We start from the raw sequence: 23,799 nt of genomic DNA, 5'->3' as shown, positions 1-23,799 counted from the left end.
TAACTCCTGGCCATCTGCTCCTGTTCACCAAGGAATCAGGAGACCAGTCCTTCCTCTCCAACTTCTTCCGTTGTACTGGGGGACTCCATCCGTGGGAGCCCATTTCTGGGTGCTAGTCCATCTAATTCTACAGCCCGGAAACCCCCAGAAGCCATTCCTCACTCCCAAGGGATTCTATCACCCTCCCTTCCTCCCAGTGCCTCCCACTCCCTTTTAAAAAGACAGGAACCAACCAACACTGGATGAGTCTGGAACAAGTGCTCCAGGGCCAAAGGTGCTGGGGGCCCAGGCGCTGGGGTCTCCCCGCCAGCAGCAGGCTGTGTGCGAGCTGGAAGTTTCTGCCTAAAGGAAAAGGAGGGAGGGCCTTCTCTTAAAAGTTGTGCTTAAATTGCTTTTTCTAGGATTATATCCAGAACGCTGTAGACAACAATATATTCTTTTTTTCTACAGCTATGAGATTTTTTTTCATTTCATTCAATTTCATGACATGAACCTCTTTGGATCACAGATGTTCCTATGAATCTATTTTTTAATGTTTCTACGAATCCTCTAAGAAAGTCATACAAGCGCAATCATGGAATATATTTTAATGGGCGTATGCTTATCCAAGTTTATGAAACTTCAATATCTCAACCTCCTTTATGTTGGCCAGTGGTTTCTTGCCTCTCTGAACATTGTTTTCTTTCTGAAAACAATGGGTATGCATTCACATTGACTGAATCCTGGCCTTTTTTTTTCTGATTGTTTGAATTGATAAGACTATTTTAGCTCAAACTGGAAATTTGACCACGAGGAAAGTCATAAAACATTCTCCAGAATTTTAGAAATAAGGCAGATAAAAATTAGAATCACAAGAGCTTTTTATATACCAACAATGTACAATCAAAGGGGGAGTTCAGGAAAACAATTCCATTGGCAATAGCCTCAAAACAAAAATATTTAGAAGTAGCTGGGCACCTGTGGCTCATGCCTGTAACCCTAGTAACTCAGGAGGCCAAGATCTGAGGAGCGCAGTTCAAAGCCAACCCAGGCAGGAAAGTATGTGAGACTCTTATCTTCAATAAACCACTCAGAAAACCGGAAGTGGCACAGTGGCTCAGTGGTAGAGCATTAGTCTTGAGCTGAAGAGCTGAGGGACAGCATTCAGGCCCAGAGTTCAAGTCCCATGACCAACAACAACAACAAAAAAAATTAGGAGTAAATGTAACCAAGGAAGCAAAAGACCTCTATAGTGAAAACTATAATACTTTAAAATAGAAAGAAATTGAAGATATCAGGAAATCAAAAGACCTCCCATGTTCACAGATAGGTAGAATTAATATCATGAAAATGGCCATATTGCCAAATGTGATCTACAAATTCAATGCAATCCCCATCAAAATCGCAATGACGCTCATCACTGAGATACAGAAAACAATCCCAAAATTCACATACAACAATGAAAGACCTTGAAAACAATTCCAGGAGAAAAAAAAGCAATGCTCTGATATCACAATCCCAGACCTCAAACTCTACTAGAGAGCTAGAATAACAAAAACAGGTTGGTGCAAAAATAGGCCCAAAGATGAATGGAATGGACTAGAAGACCCAGAAATAAAGCCAGAAATAAATCAGGTATCTGATGTTTGACAAGGGAGCCAAAAATGTATAGTGGAAAAAGAGATAGCCTCTTCGGTAACTGGTATTGAGAAAACTGAACATCCATATGTAGAAAACTGAAAGTGGATCCTGTTTGTCACCTTGCACCAATATCAACTCAACGTGGATCAAAGACCTCAACCTGAAACTTGGAAGCTACCGGAAGATGGAGAAGGAGAAATATTAGAACTCACAGGTATAGGCAGAAACTTTTTGAAAAGAGTCCCAGTAGCACAGAAGATAGGAAACAGGACTGGACAAATGGGCTTACATCAAAAAACAAGTTTCTGCACAACAAAGGACATAGTCACTAAACTAGATAGACAGCTGACAGACTGCAAGAAGATCTTTACTAGCGAGATATCTGATAAAGGTCCAATATCCAAAATATATAAGGAGCTCAAGAAATTAACCCCCAAAACTAATAAGCCAATTACTAAATGGGCAAGAGACTAAAGAAAGGCTTCTCAGAAAAAGTAGGAATGGGGGCTGGGAAGGTGGCTCAGTGGTAGAGCGCTTGCCTTGCATACATGAGGCCCTGGGTTCGATTCCTCAGCCCCACATAAGCAAAAAGTAAAAAGCCGGAAGTGGTGCTGTGGCTCAGGTGGTAGAGCGCTAGCCTTGAGCTGAAAAAGCTGAGGGACAGTGTCCAGGCCCAGAGTTCAGTCCCCACGACCGGACCAAAAAAAAAAAAAAAAAAAGAAAAAGTAGGAATGACAAACATGAGGAAATGCTCATCATCCCTTTCCATAAAAGAAATGCAAATCAAAACAACACTGAGATTCCATCTCACCGTCCCCCCCCTCGTTAGATTGGCCAGCATTGTGGATTAGAACAACAAATACTGGTGGGGATGTGGGAGGAAAGGAGCCCTACTGCACTGTTGGTGGGAACATAAACTAGCACAACCATGCTGGACAGCAGTGTGGAGGCTGCCCAAAAATCTGAATATAGACCTTCCCTATGACCCAGCCACATCACTCCTGGGCATTTACCCAGAACATCACAAGCCAGGATACCAAAAAGATACTTGCACATCCATGTTCATTGCCGCACTATTCACAACAGCTAAGATATGGACACAGCCCAGATGACCTACAATAGATGAGTGGATCAAAAACATGATACACACATAGCATTTTACTCATTCGTTATAAAGATTAACATTAAATCATTTGCAAGGAAATGGATGGACCTAGAACAAACCATTAAGATAAGTCAAGCTCAGAGAGACAAATGGTGCATTTTTCTCTCATATGTGGGAGCTACATCTGACATAATAAATGATACAGAACTCTAGGCATTCACACACAGACAGTCAGACCGAAGGATACTCTTAGACAAACCCAAAGGCACACATACCTCCTCTGAACATTTCAGATACTACTTATGGAAATGAGATCCAGGAGACCGAAACATGGGTTTGTTGTTGCTGTTGGTGGTATTTCTTTTGCTTTTTTTTTTTTGCTCTGTTTTAGTGTTTTGCCTTTTTAGGAGGAACAGAGCTGGGAAGGGTGAGCAAATGCAGCAAGCGTGTTTAGCTTTCACAGAGTGGAAAATGAACTGTGCAGCCCGTGGACAGACGGGAAACAGAAAATGACGGAAGGGCTTGGAGGGCCCCACGTGAACTGTCCTCATGTGCTGACTCCGTACAGCACCTTAATAATAACAATAAAATGATACTGAAGTAAGCATAGTCAACAATCTTGCTTTGGAGGCTCTTTTGAAAACCAAGGACTCCAATTGAGACAGCACTACATATATCAGGGCCTAGGAATGAATCCTCAGCAAAAGCTGATTATCAGAGAAAACTGAGCAAATAACTATCAACAAGAACACGAATGAATCCTGATCAAAAGTTGATTATCAGAGAAATGTGAGCAAATAACTATCAACAAGAACACGTGTGTGGGCACATTTGTTGATTTAAAAATGAGCATGAAAACCAGCACAAACTAGTGTCTGATGAGCGTCCACCTGCCTGTGCTGGCTCGAAGCGAAGGACCAAAAACATCATAAAGAATCTGGGGCTGTCCTGGAGACAGGTGTTTGCAGAGTATTCCCGGGGCAAAACTCAGATGGAGGAGTGATCTGCTCTGCCCGCAGGCAGGGGCTGAGGGTTTCCATGACAGCGGCACCCATGCCCCCTGGGGGCAGACACCAGGCTGGCTTAGGGATGGAGTGGCCCTCCCCCACCTCCCTGTTCCCTCCCACACGGGAGGTCCTGGGACCTCTAACACTTACCTGCTGGGTGTTGGCTGCCCCCTTAGGATAAGAGAGCACCAGAGGCTCCTTTTCAGGTTACCGGTACTTTCCCTGAAATAGTAACTCTCTCCCTATCTCTCAGTCCAGGACGGACTCCAAAAACCAAAGGCGATAGTGGCCGGGCAGCAGGGGAAGGAAGGACGGACACCAGTGTCCTGTGCGAGGCTTTCCCAAGCCGCACCACCCTGAGCCGCACAAACCACCGCTGTCCCTCTCACAAGCGCACACAGCACGGCACACAGCCGCGACATGGCTGGGTTTGTCTGGTTGGGGGAGGCCCACCCAGTTCTGGGGCTTTTCGTCATTTTCAGCAGTCCCCGGCTGATGAACCCAGATCCCAAGCTCGACATGGTTTTCTACCCCACACAGCGTCCTGCACCGGAGGCTGCACTTCTAAGAGGACAGGCAGGGCGTTCGCTGCCCGAGCCAGCGCGGCGCCGCAGGACGGCAGCCACCGTGCAGCCACCGCCCCTCTCTCAGGGCCGCTGACCAACATGGTGAGGCACTGGGCTACACTGGGCGAGGTCAGACGCCATTTGTACAAAGAACTCAATGTTAGCTCCGCACTGGGGGCTCATGTCATAGTCCCAGCTACGTGGGAGGCTGGGGTCTGAGGATCACAGTTTGAAGCCAGGCAGAAAAGTCTGTGACTCTCTTATCTTCAATTAACCACCCAAAAAAGACAGATAGGGAGCTGTGAGTCAAGTGGTAGAGCATCAACCTTGAGTAAAAAAGCTATTGAGTGTAGTGCCTAGACCCTGGGGGGGGGGGGAGGGAGGGAGGGAAGGAAGGAGGGAGGGAGGGAGGGAGGGAAGTGGGGAAGGAAAGGACCAGGGAAGGAGGGAAGGAAGGAGGAAGGGAAGGAGGGAAGGAAGGAGGGAAGGAAGGAGGGAGGGAAGGAGGGAGGGAAAGAGGGAGGGAAGGAAAGGAAGGAAGGAAGGGAAGGAAGGAGGGAAGGAAGGAGGGAAGGAAGGGAAGGAAGGAAGGGAAGGAAGGAGGGAAGGAAGGGAAAGAGGGAAGGGAAGGAGGGAAGGAAGGAAGGAAGGAGGGAAGGAAGGAAGGAGGGAAGGAGGGAGGGAAGGAGGGAGGGAAGTGGGGAAAGAAGGAAAGGAAGGAAGGAAGGAAGGGAAGGAGAGAAGGAAGGAAGGAAGAAAGGAAGGAAGGAGGGAAGGAGGGAGGGAAGGTGGGAGGGAAGGAAAGGAAGGAAGGAAGGAAGAGAAGGAAGGAGGGAAGGAAGGAAGGAGGGAAGGAGGGAAGGAAGGCAGAAGGGAAGGAGGGAATATCTCAACATGGAAAGTGGAGCCAGCATTGTGGAGGAGGTCTTGCTCTTGTGACTCAGTGGATCTTCCCAGTTCTTTTTTTCTTGCCAGCAATCTTGGGAGTGGGTTACCATAGTTTGCTGTGCAACATCCGAAGCCAAGGCTGAGGCTGGCTGGGGCAGGCAGGGCGCCCGGACCCGCGCTGGCTTGACCTGAGCTGCCCAGAACCAGACTGGGCCTGACTGGCAGAAGCAAAGAATGCCCTTTTTTGTTTTTTGTTTTTTTTTGGTCGGTCGTGGGGCTTGAACTCTGAGCCTGGGTGCTGTCCCTCAGCTCTTCAGCTCAAGGCTAGTGCTCTACCACTTGAGCCACAGCGCCACTTCCGGTTTTCTGGTGGTTTATTGGAGATAAGAGTCTCATGACTTTTCTGCGCAGGCTGGCTTTGAACCACGATCCTCAGATCTCAGCATCCTGAGTAGCTAAGATGACAGGCGTGAGCCACCAGCGCCTGGCAAGAATGTCCACTTTTATCGTACAGCAGAAACAGTGAGGGAGGCCAGGCAGCTCTGCGGGAGGCGAGGACCTAACGGGGACCCAGCTTCAATCCCAGACACTAAACCAAAGGGGGTTCATGGAGCCATTTGCCCCGGAAAGCGGAGCTCTGCCCTGTGTCTGCGCTGTGCCAGAGGCAGGAGGCGCTGCCTGGCCACCTTCTCACCGGTGGACGGGCCACCACGAGAATGGAGCGTGGCAGGTGACAAGCCACAACCGCGGGGGCAGGGCTGGGGGGGCTGGGGGGACGGGGGCAGGGCTGGGGGGCTGGGGGGACGGGGGCAGGGCTGGGGGGGCTGGGGGGATGGGGGCAGGGCTGTGAGGGGACTGTGAGGGGACACGGGGGCAGGGCTGTGAGGGGGGCTGGGGGGACGGGGGCAGGGCTGTGAGGGGACTGTGAGGGGACACGGGGGCAGGGCTGTGAGGGGGGCACTGGGGGGCTGTGAGGGGGGCTGTGGGCTGTGAGGGGGCGCTGGGGGGCTGTGAGGGGGCGCTGGGGGGCTGTGAGGGGGCGCTGGGGGCTGTGAGGGGGGCTGGGGGGCTGTGAGGGGGGCTGTGGGCTGTGAGGGGGCGCTGGGGGGCTGTGAGGGGGCGCTGGGGGCTGTGAGGGGGCGCTGGGGGGCTGTGAGGGGGCGCTGGGGGCTGTGAGGGGGCGCTGGGGGCTGTGAGGGGGCGCTGGGGGCTGTGAGGGGGGCACTGGGGGGCTGTGAGGGGGGCTGTGGGCTGTGAGGGGGCGCTGGGGGGCTGTGAGGGGGCGCTGGGGGCTGTGAGGGGGCGCTGGGGGGCTGTGAGGGGGCGCTGGGGGGCTGTGAGGGGGTGCTGGGGGCTGTGAGGGGGCGCTGGGGGCTGTGAGGGGGGCTGGGGGGACGGGGGCAGGGCTGGGGGGGGCTGGGAGGGGACACGGGGGCAGGGCTGTGAGGGGGGCACTGGGGGGCTGTGAGGGGGGCTGTGGGCTGTGAGGGGGCGCTGGGGGCTGTGAGGGGGCGCTGGGGGGCTGGGGGGACGCGGGCCGTGGGAGGCTAAGCAGCTGGGTCCGGCGCGCCCACTCCCTGTGCCTCCCGCTGCCAGCTCTGGTCTCGGCGGGGGCACAGGGCGGGGGGCGCAGGGCTGGGGTGCAGGGCGGGGGCGCAGGGCGGGGGACTGGGGGGCTCAGGGCTGGGGCACAGGGCGGGGGGCGCAGGGCGGGGGGCGCAGGGTGGGGGGGCGGGGGCGCGGGGCGGGGGGTGCGGGGCGGGGGCGCAGGGCGGGGGGTGCGGGGCGGGGGCGCAGGGCGGGGGGCCGCAGGGTGGGGCCGCGGGGCGGGGGGCGCAGGGCAGGGACGCAGGGCGGGGGGCGGGGGCGCGGGGCGGGGGGGGGGGCACGGCGGGGGGCGCAGGGCGGGGGGCGGGGGCGCGGGGCGGGGGGGGGCACGGCGGGGGGCGCAGGGCGGGGGGCGGGGGCGCGGGGCGGGGGGGGGCACGGCGCGGGGCGGGGGGCGCAGGGTGGGGGGGCGGGGGCGCGGGGCGGGGGGTGCGGGGCGGGGGCGCGGGGCGGGGGGTGCGGGGCGGGGGCGCAGGGCGGGGGGTGCGGGGCGGGGGCGCAGGGCGGGGGGCCGCAGGGTGGGGCCGCGGGGCGGGGGGCGCAGGGCAGGGACGCAGGGCGGGGGGCGGGGGCGCGGGGCGGGGGGGGGGGGCACGGCGGGGGGCGCGGGGCGGGGGGCGCGGGGCGGGGGGGGGCGCACGGCGGGGGGCGCGGGGCGGGGGGCGGGGGCGCGGGGCGGGGGGGGGCACGGCGGGGGGCGCGGGGCGGGGGGGCGGGGGCGCGGGGCGGGGGGCGCGGGGGCGGGGGCGCGGGGCGGGGGGGGGGGCGCGGGGCGGGGGGGGGGGCGCGGGGCGGGGGGGGCGCGGGGCGGGGGGGGGGCGCGGGGCGGGGGGGGGGCGCGGGGCGGGGGGGGGGGCGCGGGGCGGGGGGGGCGCGGGGCGGGGGGGGCGCACGGCGGGGGGCGCGGGGCGGGGGGCGGGGGCGCGGGGCGGGGGGGGGCACGGCGCGGGGCGGGGGGGGGGGCGCACGGCGGGGGCGCAGGGCTGGGGGTTTCTGTCGGGTTGGACTGTGCTCGTTTCTCACTTCTGGCTTTTTGAACTGCTCACCCGCCACGCGGGGCCGCTGGCTGTCCTCGGGTTTTGGGGTGGGAATCTGTCTCCAGCCTCCCTGTCGTCTGACATTTCAAGAAGCAGAGAGCAGGGTGGGCTCTCGGCCGCCGAGCCGGGGCCAGCGCGTCCTCCTTGGCCTCTGCCGCCCTGGGCTGCGCTTCCTCCCACCACTGGCCGCCGGGGGTCATGAAGTCCAGCTTTTGAGAGGCAAAGAATACTTTCAGTTTGTTACAGTTTTCATTGCACCCAGAACACGAGAAATGCTTCTGAGATATTTATAAAATTATGTCTTTGCTGCCTTGAAGTCCCTCCCCCATGGTATAACCCCTGCTTTCACTATATATGATGTTGGTATATGTGGAGGGGAAGGGAAAAAACCAATTGTTAAAACAAGGATACAGGAGGACCCATTGCAACAATGAGATGTACAAGTCCTTATGTCGAAAAACAAACTTTACAACTTTGGTGGGGGGTGGGTGGGATAGGAAGGGATAGGAAGGGGGGAAAAAAAGAACTGCTTCTGAGAACAGAATTTGGGGTGTTTAGAGGAGCAGCGATCACTTTTTTTGTGGTCTAACAGGGCTGTTTAGGAAAAGCATATGATCAGGAGCCCCCACTGAACCAGAGCCCCAGTAGCCATCTGTAGTCACCAAAGTCCAGGGACAAAGTGAACAGTGTGAAGCTGAGAACACACAGTCCCAACTCCCCCCGGGGGCTCCCCCAAATCCCCAAGGCCAGAGGGCCCGAGGGGACCAGCAGGAACTAACCAGACAGCCAGCTCTGCCCCCAGCCAGCATGTCTGCGAAGCGGCCGTCTCTCTCCAGCAGTCTGTCCAGGTGGCACCAAACAGAGAAAAGCAAACACACAGGAAGCTGTCAGGATCAGCACCCTGAGTCCACAACGTGGAGGTCCCCAACGCGGCGGTCCCGGCCCTCAGCATTTCCCCAGAGCCAGGCTTCACCCTGGCGGTGGTGCTGAGGGAGGGGGAGCAGGGGTGGCAAGCAGGATTTCCAAGGAAACAAATGGAAATGTACCACTGGTACCACAGCAGAGACGTATATGTTTCTTTTACACTAAGCGTTTAAAATCAAGCCTAGGGACTGGGAAGGTGGCTCAGTGGTAGAGCGCTTGCCTCACATGCATGAGGCCCTGGGTTCGATTCCTCAGCACCACATAAGCAAAAAGAAAAAAGCCGGAAGTGGCCCTGTGGCTCAAGTGGTAGAGCGCTAGCCTTGAGCTGAAGAGCTGAGGGACAGCGCCCAGGCCCAGAGTTCAGGCCCCATGACCAGACCAAAAAATAAAAATAAAAAATAAAAATAAAATCAAGCCTAGGGGGCAGGCACTGGGGGCTCACATCTGTCATCTTAGCTACTCAGGAGGCCGAGATCTGAGGATCACAGTTCAAAGCCAGCCCAAGGAGGAAAGTCTCTGAGCCTCTTATCTCCAATGAACTACCAGAAAATCAGAAGTGGAGCTGTGGCTCAAGTGGCATAGCGCTCGCCTTAGCAAAAATGCGAGCTGGTTGTGATGGTGCATGGACTTTGGCAGCCGCGCTGTGCCGGGTTCTGGACTTCTCCAAGCTACGAGGACATTGCTCGCTGGCTGCTGGGTGGCTGCACTCTGCAGCTCGCGTGTCTCTGTGCAAGTGAAGATGTCAGCTCTGAGCTTCCTCGCCACGTGGTGGGATAGTGGTGGAGTGTGTGATGCGTGCGTGCTCAGGTCTGGGAGGGGGTTGTCCTGAGCAGCGCTGATGCCCACGGGCCTGTCCCCGGTCACCGTTCAGACCCCTGCCCCAGGCTCACCGCAGCCGGGGGAGGGCCCGGGTGACTGTGGGAGCTGGTTGAGTTTTGAGGCACAGGCCAGTGGGCCCGGCGCTGGAGGACCTATGGCTTCTTTCTTTTCCAGGTTGCTCTTCCCTGACAGGTGGGAACACTGGAGGCAAAGAGCTACAGCGCCAGGTTTCCGGGAAGTCCCAGGACTCCCTGAGCCAGCAGCACAGCCTGGGGGCTCACGGTGGGGGCACCCGGGGCAAAGGCGGCCACCCCTGGGCAAGACAGGTGCCATTTGTCTCCTACACACCATGCAGCCAGACCCAGGCAGCGCGCGCGCGCACACACACACACACACACACACACACACACACACACACACACACACACACACACACACACACACACACACACACACACACACACAGAGCCTTTCATCAGCCTGGGAACAGCTGTCTGACAAATTGCTTTCCTTGGACCAGCCCTCTAGCTCACACTAATTAAGAGAGCTGGGCGCTACCTTTGGGGCACTTAGAGGTCTCAAACAGCTGGAGAATACAGCTCAAAACAGGGTCTCATCCAGTGTGAGCAGGGAGGGGGGAGCGGGCCTTCTTGGGGAGGGGCCCGTGCTGGAGGAGGAGGTGCTGGCGGGGAAAGAGGAGGAGGAAGGCACTGGAGCAGGTCAAAGCCAGTCTCAGAGGGAGACAATGTCTCACTATGCACAAGGAGACCCCAGGGAGCTGGCTCCGTGTACAAGTCCCTGAAGTTATATCTTCAAACCACCAGCCACTAGACAGCAGGCCACGTTTGGAGTCTCTGCCCTGTGGCTCATGTGTGAAATAAGCCGAGTCTGGCTCCTGACACACCGACTTTCCCAAGTGAGGTTTCCTTAATCAATGCTTTTAGTGCGTGTGTGCGCCGGTCCCGGGCTTGAACTCAGGGCCTGGGCTTGAACTCAGGGCCTGGGCTTGAACTCAGGGCCTGGGCTTGAACTCAGGGCCTGGGCTTGAACTCAGGGCCTGGGCTTGAACTCAGGGCCTGGGCGCTGTCCCTGAAGCTTTAGTGCTCAAGGCTCGTGGAAGGTCTGCTCTGAATACCCGTGGTGTTCTCATTCCTCAGCATTCTCTTAACTTACCTAACAGCTAGCACTCTGCCATTGAGCCCCAGCTCCATTTCTGGCTTTTTGGTTGTTAATTGGATATATGAGTCTTATAGACTTTCCTGTCCAAGCAAGCTTCAAACCTCTTCAGATCTCAGCCACCTGCGTAGCTAGGATGACAGGCATGACCCACCAGCGCTCAGCATCACTGCCTTTTTACGAATTCTAACTCTTTATGTTTCTATGTGCTCAGTGCAAGAAAATATAATGCAAGCTACAGGGGGAAGAAAAGGAGCAATCAGGATTTTTCTTTTTTTTTTTTTTTTTTTTTTTTTTTTTTTTTTTGCGGGTCATGGGGCCTGAACTCTGGGCCTGGGCGCTGTCCCTGAGCTCTTCAGCTCAAGGCTAGTGCTCTACCACTGGAGCCACAGCGCCACTTCCGGCTTTTTCTGTTTATGTGGTGCTGAGAAATCGAACCCAGGGCCTCATGCTTGCAAGGCATGCACTCTACCGCTGAGCTACCTTCCCAGCCCGCAATCAGGATTTTTCAAAAGTTAGCCTTCCATCTTTTAAAAGTTCACAGCTTTATATTACAAAAAGTAGACTGTCCCCTGCTCATAACAAAGTGAAACACTAGAAACGGGGAATTCAGCCCCCAGAGAAGTAGCTGGTGGAGCGCGGAGTTGCCTGGCGGTTGGCTTTGGCTTGGTTGGCCTGCGCCTTCCTGTGGCTGGTGGGAGAAAACCCTGACCAGCAGCCTGTGCTTCCTCAATTATTCAGATTGGCTCTCATTTGCATTCCCAGGAGGCCCAGGTTTTTTCCATCCCTGACCATTTCCCCAACTAAGCCAGCTGATTAAAGGATGGCAGAAGACAGCTTAGGCCCTTCAATTACAACAACAAAGACTTAGCTCCTCTTTTCTATCAAAACAACCAGGCTGTCCCGATTCAAATGCTAATAGCAAGGCCTGAATTGGTCCCTAAACCAGAGAGACACTCCGCCCCCCTCCCCACACCTCTCCCGCAAATGACCAGAAAGTGGCTCTGTGGCTACCGGATGTCCTGTTAGATAAGTCGTGGGAAACCCTCTCTTGGTGGGCTTCAGGACTGGGTGGGCCAGGGAGGGCTGAGGGAAAGCTTCCGACTACACAAGTTCAAAGAGCCTCCCCGTGTGCCACTGTCCTGCAGGCCGCGTAGCAGGTCTGGGCGATTCCTGCAGTCTCTGCAACACTGGCTGTCACCTCAGTTCCCAGCCTAACATACATGTCCCACCCCCATCCAGGGCCAGGGCCTGTGAGTGAGCACACAGGCCTGAGCAGCAGCCTACACCTGCCTTCCTGACCCACTCCTAGCTCCTAGATGGCCAAGCCGGAGGATCCAAGTTCAAGTCCAGACTCTCTCCCTAGGGAGCAGCCTCAGGGCCCTCCTGGGTCCTGCTCAAGGGGTTCACTGGCTGACTGGTGTTGGAGGAACACGGAGACCCATACCACAGCTTCACACAACTGTGGGGAGCGCACACAGGCCAGAGCTGGCTGACCTCCACGGCGAGCCTGACCCTCAGTGGGCACCTGCTGTTATGAGCCCTGGTTCTCTCCTCAAGAAGAGGAGTGGGAACAGCTGATCTGCGAGGCTCACCTGGGTGTTCAGTGGTTTGCCAAAGCCCTGGCACAGTGCCTGGGACCAGTCAGCATCAGACGCTGGAACTTTGTAGGCAGTTAATTATGGGGATGAGGCAGAGGCTCTGTGAGTCTCTCTCTTTTGCCATTATTACAACATGTTTTCTTCGTGTTTATTTTTTGCGTTTGCTCAATATGTAGCTTGCACACTGTGTCCATGTTCACTTTGCACACCTACCAGGCCCCGTGGGTGCCACTGCCAGGTACAAGCCCGGGCACACTCTAAGGCTGTGTGGGTGGGCACACTGGGAGGCTTGGGTGTGCCCTGCCAGGACCTGCAGGCAGGAGCAGAGCGAGCTCTGAGTGTGCAGGGGTGACAGGTTCTCAGCTTCCAGGCCTCTCACCTCCTCCCACTTTCTAACTTCACAGGCTGGGGCTGTCACAGGGCAGGGGCTGCTGCAGTCTGCTTTTCACATTTATACTGTGCCAGGTTCTTTTATGATCAGAATTTATGTTCTTCTTTTTCTAGAGAACAGTTCTCAGGCCATTTTGTAGAGTGGTGAATATTTAATACATCTATGTAAAATACTGTGGGAGGAGATACTTAAAGTAGACATTGAAGCCAGGCCACTAGTGGCTCACGCCTATAATGTTAACTACTCAGGAGGCTGAGATCTGAGAACTGTAGCTCAAAGCCAGCCCAGGCAGCAAAATCCGTGATTCTTATCTCCAATTAACCACCAAAAAGCTCAAAGTAGAGATGTGGCCCAAGTGGTAGAGTTCTAGCCTTGAGCAAAAAAAAAAACACACACAAAAAAAACGCAGGGTTCGTGCCCAGGCCCTGAGATCAAGCCCTAGTATCTCCCCGCCTCTCTTTCTCTCTCTTTCCCCCTCTTCTCTCTTTCTTTCTCCCCCCCCACCACACACATATTACTATATGCTTTTGGAAGGAACTTACTGCCTGGAGAATTCCATGTGAGCAAGGGAGGTGGAACACATCTGATACAAACAACGGAGGTACACCTTACTCCGGGAATTCTCCTTATCCATTTGACAAATAATCTTGTTCTGAAGGAAATAGGTGATACTTGAAACTTCTTCTTACATTCAGGTCTTACCTTGAGCCTCGAGTTCTAAAATCCCAGGATGAAGACATCTGCATCTTTGAATCTCCAATGTAAATATCCATGCATCACACAGAGGAGCTCTTGCTATAATGTTCCTCAGGATGGTTAAAGGCAAAAACAATTCTTCTCCCAGGCTTATATTAATAATGCTGATTGTGGGAGTATAAATATTCTAAGCTAAGACTGAGATAGACAAACAGAACTTATCAAGGCACTTCAAGTACAGTGTTCAGAGTAATATTTTAAAAACCCAAACATAAACTACATCACTCTTCTGAAAATGAGAAGAAATTTTATTATTATTACTTTTGATCATTATTATTTGCAGTTCTAGGGATCAAACATAGAGACTCACATGTGCTAAACATACATTCTACCACTGAGCTATATCACCAGCTATTTCTGTAGAAACAGCCAGAAAGCTCAGACACTGATGGCTCACACCTATAGTCCTAGCTACTAGAAGACTAAGATCTGAGGATCACAATTCAAAGTCAGCTCAGGCAGGAAAGTCTATGAGACTCTTATCTCCAATTATACAAGACAACCAGAAGTAGAGCTGTGGCTCAAAGTGGCAGAGCTCTCACCTGGAGCAAAAGAGCTCAGGTACAGCGCCCAGGCCTGCGTTCAAGCCCTACAACTGACAAAATGGATAAAATTAAATTAAAAAGCCAGAAGTAGAGCTGTGCTCAATTGGTAGAGTGCCATCCTTCCCCTCCTCCTCCATCACTGATTCTTCGGAATTTACCTTCAGCTCTGACTCCACCCCTTTTCCCAGCCTGCTCTGGGGATGGGGGGTGAGGGCAGGTGTGGGTACCGACTCATCTCCCCGAGTCCCCACGAGAGCTCTCCTGCAGCTTCCCGCTCTTGGCACCTTTTCCTCCATTCCACAAGCCGCGCACGAAGACTCTTGAAAGGAAAGAGATTTTTTCATAAGTGCCACCATTTATGTATATTGTCAGACAAACTGTGCTCCTCCAGCGTTTCACTGGTAGAAAGCACCCTTGGGGGGCTGGGAAGTTGGCTGGGAAGTGGTAGAGCGCTTGCCTTGCATGCCTGAGGCCCTGGGTTCGATTCCTCAGCACCACATAAGCAAAAAGAAAAAAGCCGGAAGTGGCGCTGTGGCTCAAGTGGTAGAGCGCTAGCCTTGAGCTGAAGAGCTGAGGGACAGCGCCCAGGCCCAGAGTTCAGGCCCCACGACTGGGCAAAAAAAAAAAAAAAAGAAAGCGCCCTTGGCCCTGTGCCCCTGGACAGTGAGGGCTGTCCCCACACTTGGCGCTGCTCAGAGCGCAAGGCTGCGGGCAGTTCCTGCTTCTAAGCGCCGGACCAGGCTTCATTCTCTAGGCGTTTGGCGCAGCGGTGTCCAGACCCATCTTCTCTATGCTGTGACAGCATTTTGTCCCCGCCAGAGCAGCCACAATCCAGGCACAGCAGGCAGGCCTCTCCGGAAGCCTCTGCACCGCTTCTGGCCTGGGCGGCTCCCTGTCTGAGCCCAGTGTGCCACACCTCCCCTCCTGGCCTAGTCTACCTCTCAGGAAACCCTCAACACTGCTAAGAGTGGATAAAGAAGATGCGTGAGGGCCCTGAGCTCTTTGAGAGGGGCTGACGTGGGCTGGATGTCTTTGAAGCCATTTTCATACTAAGACCAAGGTGAGGTGAGGTGAACTCAGGAGGGAGGGCCACGGGGGAGACAGCAGTGGCCCTGACCACTGGGCCGCGCAGAGAGGGGGCGGGCTCTGAACAGGAGAGCCGGCCGCTGCGGGCATCGGGTGCCACACCGAGGGGCGGAGGAGCAGGGCGTCAGCTGGCAGAGCCGTCCCTGCACATTTCTCTGTACTGACACGGGCCTTGTACGCCCCACAGACAGAGCCCGAGGGGAGAGCGGCCCCTGAGCTGCAGAGCCCACGATCCCTGCTCAAGCTCTAAAATCAGCAAGGTCTCCCGAAGAAGAAAAGGTTCTCATGCGTGCGCGCGCACACACACACACACACACACACACACACACACACACACACACACACACACACACACACACACACACACACACACACACCCCTCTGGGACAGACAGTTCACATTAAACTGTATAAAAGTGACAAGAGGCACTAATTCCCCCCCCCCCCGACTTTTTTTTGACACACAGAGAGAATCACTGAAAGCAGAGTAAAGAGAAAAAAGTGTTCACTGGAGACCAAAGTTGAGAGGTGAAGTAGGTAGGCCGTTCAGTCGCTTCCTTAGCACCTGGACGGTCAGCAGCAGGAGTCGACGCAGAGATCCCAGAAGGAAACCTGGCGCTGGCTTTGCACTTTAGCCTTCAACTTGATTCCCAGCGCCCAGCACGCATGGGTCGATCTGCAGCCCACGCTAGGCGGGGTGAACGAATGCATTGCTCAGGTGGACCCTGGATGGCCCGTGAAGTCGGGCCATGGAGAACCTGTGTTAAAGCGCCCAGAGCCCGGGAACGGGAGGAAGCGCATCTTCGCTTGTAAAGTGGGCCGCTGGCTCTCTCAACATAGCACGGCCGCCCACTTAACAAGGAAGGAGGAAGTGGTCAAAGTCATGCTTTTTTGCAAACTTCAAAGGTTCCCCCTCCCCCCTCTTTACATTTTACTGTCTGTGGAGCTGGCTGGTCTGCAGCTGTTGGCAGAGACGGTGTCCCCAGCGTCAAACCTGCCTCCTCACGACCCATAAAACTACAATGGGGAACCGGGCGCAGGTGTGGAGGGAGAGGGGCAGGATGCCCCTTCATAATCTCCTGACACCCCCTGCTGAGCGGCAGCGGCAGCCGAGTGCCCTGAGCCTGGGCCCGGCTAGTTACAAGTGGGACAATCACGCAGGACAGCTGGAATGAAGCCAAGTCCCTCGGTCTACAACCACAGCCGCCCCGTGGGAGCCTCGGCCAGGGCAAACCCTCCCAAGCTTGCACCACCTGAGAACAGACACCAGGAGCCATCAGCTCAGGAGCGTCACCCACGGCAGCCTGTGCCCACAGACAGCTTCAAAATCACCCACGGCAGCCTGTGCCCACAGACGGGCTTCGAAATCTCTGCAAATCCGGAGAGGTGGACCAGACCCAGATGCCCTGTCCAACGTGCCGGATTCCGAGGGTATTTATGTACAACAACTTGCCCTTTTTCTTTGCCAGACAACAGAAGGAATCAAGAATTACAGGATACAGGGATGGGAGGGAGAAACTGAGTGAGAGAAGGGAAGAGACGATGTTCTCCCCAAACAGATGCGCTCTTTACCTGACTCAGGCAACTAACCCCTTTTGTACAGCACCTTAATAATAACAATCATTATTTTTAAAGTTTACAGAATACCTATGAACCGACTGCCGGTCACTAGATCATCCCGTGTTGTTTTATGCCAATATTTTTGAAGCAGAGTGGAGTGAAACAAAAGTGATTTATGGAAAGTGATCTCTTAAGGTTTATGTTAGTTTTACTGGGCCAAATTGATAAATAGATGTCATTCTTTAAGGAAATGGAAAGGGCAAGCGGCTCGTGTCTGTAATTCTATCTATTCCACAAGACTCTCATCTCCAAGCTGGAATGGAGCTGCGGCTCAAGCAGTAGAGCACTATCCTTGAACAAGAACGCTCAGCACAGTGCCCAGACCTTGAGTTCAAGCTCCAATACTAGCGCATGTGCACGCACGCACACACACACGCACACACACACACACACACACACACACACACACACACACACACACACACACACACACACACACACACAGGCAGAAATGGAAAGGGGTGAGATCTTCCTGCAAAAGCAAGGCTGCTTGGCCCAGGAGGCAAAGGCTCATCTGTGTAGTGAGGACAAAGTCACACCTGAGGGGGGGGAAAGAGAGTGCAAAGACAAACAAGGGAGAAATGTAAACACTCCTGGGAGTTCAAAGACAGGACTTCCCACTGGGGATACCCAACAAATACACAAAACAGACCTAAAAATCAGCTGCCCAGAATGCATCCGTTATCTTTAGCCTTTCATATTGTGTCTGCACCCAGGAAATAGAAACAAGAGTTACTTTTCTTTCTTTTAAAAAAGATTGTGTTTGCGTTCTGCTCACGCTCATTAAGAGGGTGTTGTGTGATCATTTGCCTCTGTGCTGCCGCGCTTCAAGATGGACAGGGGTGGGTGTCTTCGGCAGAACGCCGTCTGCGTAACACATAACTCTCTGGATTGGATCCTGGGAGCTGCTTGGAAACACATTCTACAGACAACTGGGGTGAGGAAGTTGTGACCGCGGGCTGGAAATGTTTCTCCTGACGTGGCTGGTAGACCTCATCATTCAGGATCGAAGCCCCTCTTTCTACATGGCAGAATCAGGTGATAAGAAGTCTGTCCTTTAGCAAGCCCTTCCTTGGACTCCAAGCTGTGCCAGGCCCTAGACTGTGGTCTTGGTATATGAGGGCAGTACAGCCTAGCTGGTCATTTAAACAGAAGACGAGGTGGTGAACAGGGCACCTTCGTATTTTAGATTCTATGACACCTTTCAATTCATTCTTCTAGAATTGAAGACTAGAAAGGCTTCTTTTATACTTTATATTCAGATTCGAATTCTGAAATCCAGGGGCTGGGAAGGTGGCTCAGTGGTAGAGTGCTTGCCTTGCACGCATGAGGCCCTGGGTTCGATTCCTCAGCACCACATAAGAAAAAGCTGGAAAAAGCTGGAAGTGGTGCTGTGGCTCAAGTGGTAGAGCACTAGCCTTGAGCTGAAGAGCTGAGGGACAGTGCCCAGGCCCAGAGTTCAGGCACCATGACTAGCAAAAAAAAAAAGAATTCTGAAATCCAGACCAGAGACTAAATATATGTTTAAGTTTTTTTTAAAGGGTTATCTATAAAAAGGAAAAAAAGGGGGGAAGGAGAAGGATTGGGATTGGGGGGGAGGGGGGAGGCTGGGAAGGGATGTGAAGGGTAAACCAAAGGAGGAGGCTGCAATGCTTGGTAAGAAATGTACGCATTATCCTGCCCATGTAATTGTAACCCCTCTGTACAGTATGTTCACAAATAAAATAAAATAAAATTTAAAAAAAAATAAAAGGAAAAAAAGAGTATTGATTATATATTTTCCCAACAGAGGTGGAGAATGACCTACAAAGTCAGAAACGATGGTTCTCTGACACTTTCCAGAGAATGCAAACCCAGATTATTAAGACATCTGGAAAACTGTCCCCCAGCTCATCCACCCTCCCTGCTCTGAGTTTTCAAGGGGTCTGGTATTCACGGGCTCCCTGTTTAAAATAACTTAGTTGAACACTTAGTGCTATGTTCTTGTTTTAACAGAAGCCATTTATTACAGAACGTTTTTCTTAAGGAAAAGTCCAGTTGAACACGTGTGGGATTTCTCAAAGGTCTATGCAGGTGTTTCATGTAGTCAGAAAAAGAGTCTTTGCATCACCTTAGTCTTTAAGGAAGGAGATTTCTGGTTGCAACTGAACCACAGGTTATAACTGTATAACCGAAGTGTGGATTGAACCATTACAATGTAATCATGGCTTAAAACAATTATGCCTGTGATCCCTAATAAAGTATACAGCTAAAGCTAAATTTATGTCATTTCTACAAGGGGTAAACATTGCTTCAGTGTCTACCGACAAATCAACACTCTGCCCTTTCTGTCACTTAGGGGTAGCAAACTGAGTTCATGTGCTGATACCGGAATTTTATCATTTAACATCACTTCTCAGTATATGTGGGGTGGATGAAAACTTACACGTATTTTGTGAAATTAACAGGAGGAAAAAAATATTCCAAAAAATCTAAAAAGGAAGAAATACCACCCAAGAAGGAATTTCATTTTGAGCTTCCTTCATTTTCTTGATTATACGCTCAAAGGATTGGTTATATACTTACTCAACACAAACACATAACCCAAATACACTTTCCTGGAGCTAGACAAATCTAAGTGTGGACCTTGCTCTGGGTGGAAGGCACAGTCTGTCCCTAAAACCAGACCCCATTTGGCTTCTGTCCCTGGAGGTCATCTGTGCCATTTGGACAGCACAGGCGCAGGCCCCGGCCCCGGCCCCGGCCCCGGCCACAGCAATGGAGATGCAGAGACCGCGCTGAGCGCTGCCCCTAATGGCAGCCCCGCAGTTTGCCTCCACAGTTAGGTGACTGCATGCAAAATTCCAGCTGCAGCGCTGGAAGATCAACAGAACGCTGCTTCTACGTCTACCTCCCAAAGCCTCTGCCTCCTGACCCTCCAAACCCCTTCCCACCTTCCCAGCCCGGTGATTCTGCCCTGCCGCTCTGGGGCAGCCAGGGCAGGGCCGATGTGCTGCTGGGTCTGCGTGGGCCTGAGAGCAAAGGAGGTTGACAGACCGCCTTGTGTTCAGAGCACTTGGGGGACAAAGGAATGCTCAGAACACAACTGCTCTTCCTAATGAAAACCAAGCCAGCTGAGGGGGCACAGCGCCCCTCCCTGAGCAGCACAGGCTCGAAGCCACTCTGGGGCAGGAGTCCCGGCAGACAAACTGGAAATGCTGGGATACAGCGCACCCAGCCCAACAGCACTGTTTGCCACTGACTTGTGCCCTCCACCCTGCTCACACGTGGCAACAAGACAGCAGGTTGGCCACGGGACGAGGAATTATTTTGTACGAAACAAGTACAGAGAGTGGTCGTGGCATCATCTGCACAGGGCACTTACTCTGAATAATGGCAGGATCAGCACCAAGTCACCTTCCTTCCACCGTTAGTTCTTTTTTGTTTTTGTTTTTTGCAAGTCCTGGGGCTTGAACTCAGGCATTGTGCCTGAGCTTCTTTTCCTCAGGGCTAGCACTCTACCACTTGAGCCCCAGTGCCCCTTCCGGCTTTTTCTGTGTATGTGGGACTGAGGAATGGAACCCAGGGCTTCGTGCATGCTAGGCAAGCGCTCCACCACGAAGCGCATTCCATTAGCTCTTTACTTCTGGCTCCTGTCAGACAATTCAACCTTTGCACAGCCATGATCCTTTAAGTTGAAATAAGTTCCAGGGATCCACAGAGGCTGGAATCACCTTCGTGAGTGCTGAGTTTGTGAGTCTCCCTCAGGGGTTGTACTTGTTGATCCTATTTTGTAGATCAGGAAAGTGAGCCAGGAGGAAATAGGGCTGTATTTGAAGTCTGCAGCAGAAGACTGAGAGGATCAGGATCAGGACTGGGGCTGTGGCTCAGCAGTAAAGCACTTGCTCAGCACGTGTGAGTTCCTATAGTCAATTCTTAGTCCCACAAAACAAGTAATAATAATAATAAAGCCCTGAGAGAACCAGGATCCAAACCTATACTGTGAAAATGCCAAGTAGCTTGCAATGGTGGATACGCTAGTCAAACATCTTCCGCTCAAGCGTGGAAAGCCAAGTGCTTTGATGCGTAATTGTGAAAAACCTACACAGCCAGGCGCTGGTGGCTCACACCTGTAATCCTAGTACTTTAGGAGGTTGAGACCTGCAGATCAAAGTTTAAAGCCAGCCTAAGCAGAGAAGTCCATGAGATGCTTATCATCAATTAACCAGAAAACAGCCAGAAGTGGAGCTATGGCTCAGGAGGTGGAGCACTTTGAGTGAAAACGCTGAGTGAGAGCCCCAGTTCCCCCCCACACCCCCAAAGGACAATCTTGAAACAACAATTTTTCCCAGACCCAGTGGAAATTCCCCAGCCCAGTGAGGATAAGATGCCCTCCAATCCTACACCTGAACTCAGGAGTCATAAGACATGGTGGGTGTGATACCAGTCTCGAAGATGTGAAAACCAGAGCAGAAAGCTCAATGGGGCTCAATGTTGGGGCTCAATGGTCTTGAAAGGGACCACAGGGCCCCAGAGGTGGCCTCGGCCAGGAAGATGTCCCAGCCCAGAGACCCATGAACTCCCTTCAGCCTGAGCCGGGGGAGTTGTTTGTTTGTTTGTTTGTTTGTTACTGAGGCAGAGGTGAAGCCATTACAGGAACGCCTGCGGTGCCTGCTGGTGCATTTGGTGGAATGGTTCTCCGGGAAGTCGGGGTGTAATGAACTGCAGTATTTACAAGCCAAGGCAAATGTTCAAAGGGGACTCAAGCACAAAGAACAGATGGCAAACGGACGCGAGGGCAGGGTGCATTCTGCCAACACCCACAAAATGCAGATTTTTTAAGGTGCTGGAGGGCAGTTTGTGTTGGGAGCATCCTAGATTCTAGCCCTTTGCATGCATGGGACAGAAGATCCTGTCTGAAGCATCCCTGGGCCTGCAAGGCTTTGTGGGCCTCCCTGTCCCCCCCCCCCCCCAGCATCTTGTAAAAGCCAGGCAGGTCTTCCCAGGTTTGTGTGGAAGGAGGAGACGGGGCGTGGCAGAGGCTGCTCTGTCGCTGGAGCCCAAGGCAGTGAAGGAGCACAGGCATGCCTCCCTGGCTTGGGGTGATCAAAGCCCCCCACAACTCCCTCCAAGATGCATTGTACACATAACTGACATGTTGAATTGGAACCCCTTTGTTCAACTAGTTAAAGACAATGAGGTCTAACTATGGGGGTTTCAGAGAGTTTTTAGTGCATTTCCCACCTCTCAGAAGTATCTCTGTAAAACTTCAGTTCTAACCATTTCTTCTTCACTTATGGAAGTGCTTAGTGGTTCCCTAGGAGTCCTTTAGTTAAATGAGGGAACAAGAGAAACACTGGGGCACTGTTAAGAGACAAGCAGGGAGACACCAAGGAGAAGAAGGAATCTTCACGAAAAAGCTCGCTAGCCATTACTTCTTTTCCCTTTGGTTCTTTTTTTTTGGGGGGGGGTGGTCATGGGGCTTGAACTCTGGGCCTGGGCGCTGTCCCTCAGCTCTTCAGCTCAAGGCGAATGCTGTACCACTTGAGGCACGGCACCACTTCTGCTTTTCTGGTGGTTCATTGGAGATAAGAGTCTTGAGGATTTTCCTTCCCAGGCTGGCTTTGAACCACGATCCTCAGATCTCAGCCTTCTGAGTAACTAAGATGACAGGCATGAGCCACTAGCATCTGGCTTCCTTTGGTTTGGTTTCTTTCTTATACTAGACTGTTCTTGTTTGAAAAAATAACAAAATCAAACTGCACATACATTTTGATAATTACCAATTACTCTATACCCCTTCTAAAACCTAAATCAACTTTCCATGCAAGTACATTAATTGAATACTTTCAAAAATTACCAAATGGTATTCACTTGTGCAGTTGGATGAGTATAAGGGTTGGTAGGCGGTTAGATGGGTAAATAGATGTATGAGTGTATGCGTGGGTAGGTGAGTAGATGGATGGATAAGTAGGGGAGGGGGTTGAAGAATGGATGGATGGATAGATGGATGGATAAATGGACAAGCAAGCAGGTGAATAAATGGATGGATGGGTGGAGGGAGGGAAGGAGAGTTGGGTGAACAGGTGCTTTAGGACATGATAAATGGATGGACACAGGAATGCATGTATAGATGGACGGGTGGATGAATGAATGGATGGACAGATGGATGAGTGGGTGGATAAATGGATGGCTGGATGAGAGAATAGGTGGGTGATGGAGTGGATGCATGGATGGAGTGGTGGGTGGATGGGTGGATAGATTCATGTGTGCATGGATGGATGGATGGGTGGATGGATGGATGGATGGATGGATGGATAGATGGCTGGCTGGGTGGGTGGGTAGGTGAATGCATGAATGCAAAGGTGGATGGATAAATGGATAGATGGGTGGATAGATGCATGTATGCATGGGTTGATGGATAAATGCATTGGTGTGTATACATGGGTGGTTGGATGGAGGGGTGAGTGGGTGCATGGATGGTGGGTGGATGCATAGATGGTGTGTGGATAGATGGGTGAGTGGATGCATGGATGGGTGGATGCATGGATGATGGGTGAATGGATGGTGGGTGGATAGGTGGATGGGTGAGTGGATGGATCAATGGCGGGTGGGTGGTGGGTGCATGGACAGTGGTGATGATGCAGGGAAGCACAGATGTTTTGCTAAGTACAGAAGTAAGCATATTGGACTAGAGGCACACACCTCACATAGAGCACACTATTCCACACACCCGGCTGCATCTTTGCAGAGAAGATGTCTCTTTTTCACACAGTCTCATTATCATAAATGTTGGACGGCATGACTAACACCCAGAAGGAGGCCATTCTGCCACACGCCGCTGGGTCAGCTACAGGATGATAAGGAACCTCAGACTTCATGGCCACTGTGGAGACTCACCTACCCTGAGAGGTGGCTGTGGTGATTCTTCCTGTGTGTGAGCTGGACAGGTCTCTGGCTCCAGAGAAGATGTCAGTGTCTGTAAAACACAACACACCATCTCAGCTCTGATGGCCGTGGCAGCTGGGTCTTGCGGAGAGCCATTTTACCTTTTGTAAAAAGACACCCTGTG

General features: G+C 52.9%; 1 long non-coding RNA gene across 2 annotated transcripts in view; it reads right to left on the bottom strand.

The window, feature by feature from the left end:
• Positions 1-14,283: 14,283 nt before the first annotated feature.
• LOC138819114 (uncharacterized) overlaps positions 14,284-23,799 on the bottom strand; it is a 28,209-nt gene continuing 18,693 nt past the window's right edge. For both annotated transcript variants that reach the window (XR_011369315.1, XR_011369314.1), the window contains exons 5-6: positions 23,632-23,706; positions 14,284-14,362 (exon numbers count right to left, since the gene is read on the bottom strand). This is a non-coding gene — a long non-coding RNA (uncharacterized lncRNA). The remainder of the gene's footprint in view (positions 14,363-23,631; positions 23,707-23,799) is intronic.

Source organism: Dipodomys merriami, unplaced genomic scaffold, assembly GCF_024711535.1.
Source record: "Dipodomys merriami isolate MVZ:Mamm:240054 unplaced genomic scaffold, mDipMer1.0.p SCAF_8, whole genome shotgun sequence".
Classification (NCBI taxonomy): Eukaryota; Metazoa; Chordata; class Mammalia; order Rodentia; family Heteromyidae; genus Dipodomys; species Dipodomys merriami.
The sequence above is the reverse complement of the archived record's forward strand: the minus strand, read 5'-3'. Positions and strand labels throughout refer to the sequence as shown.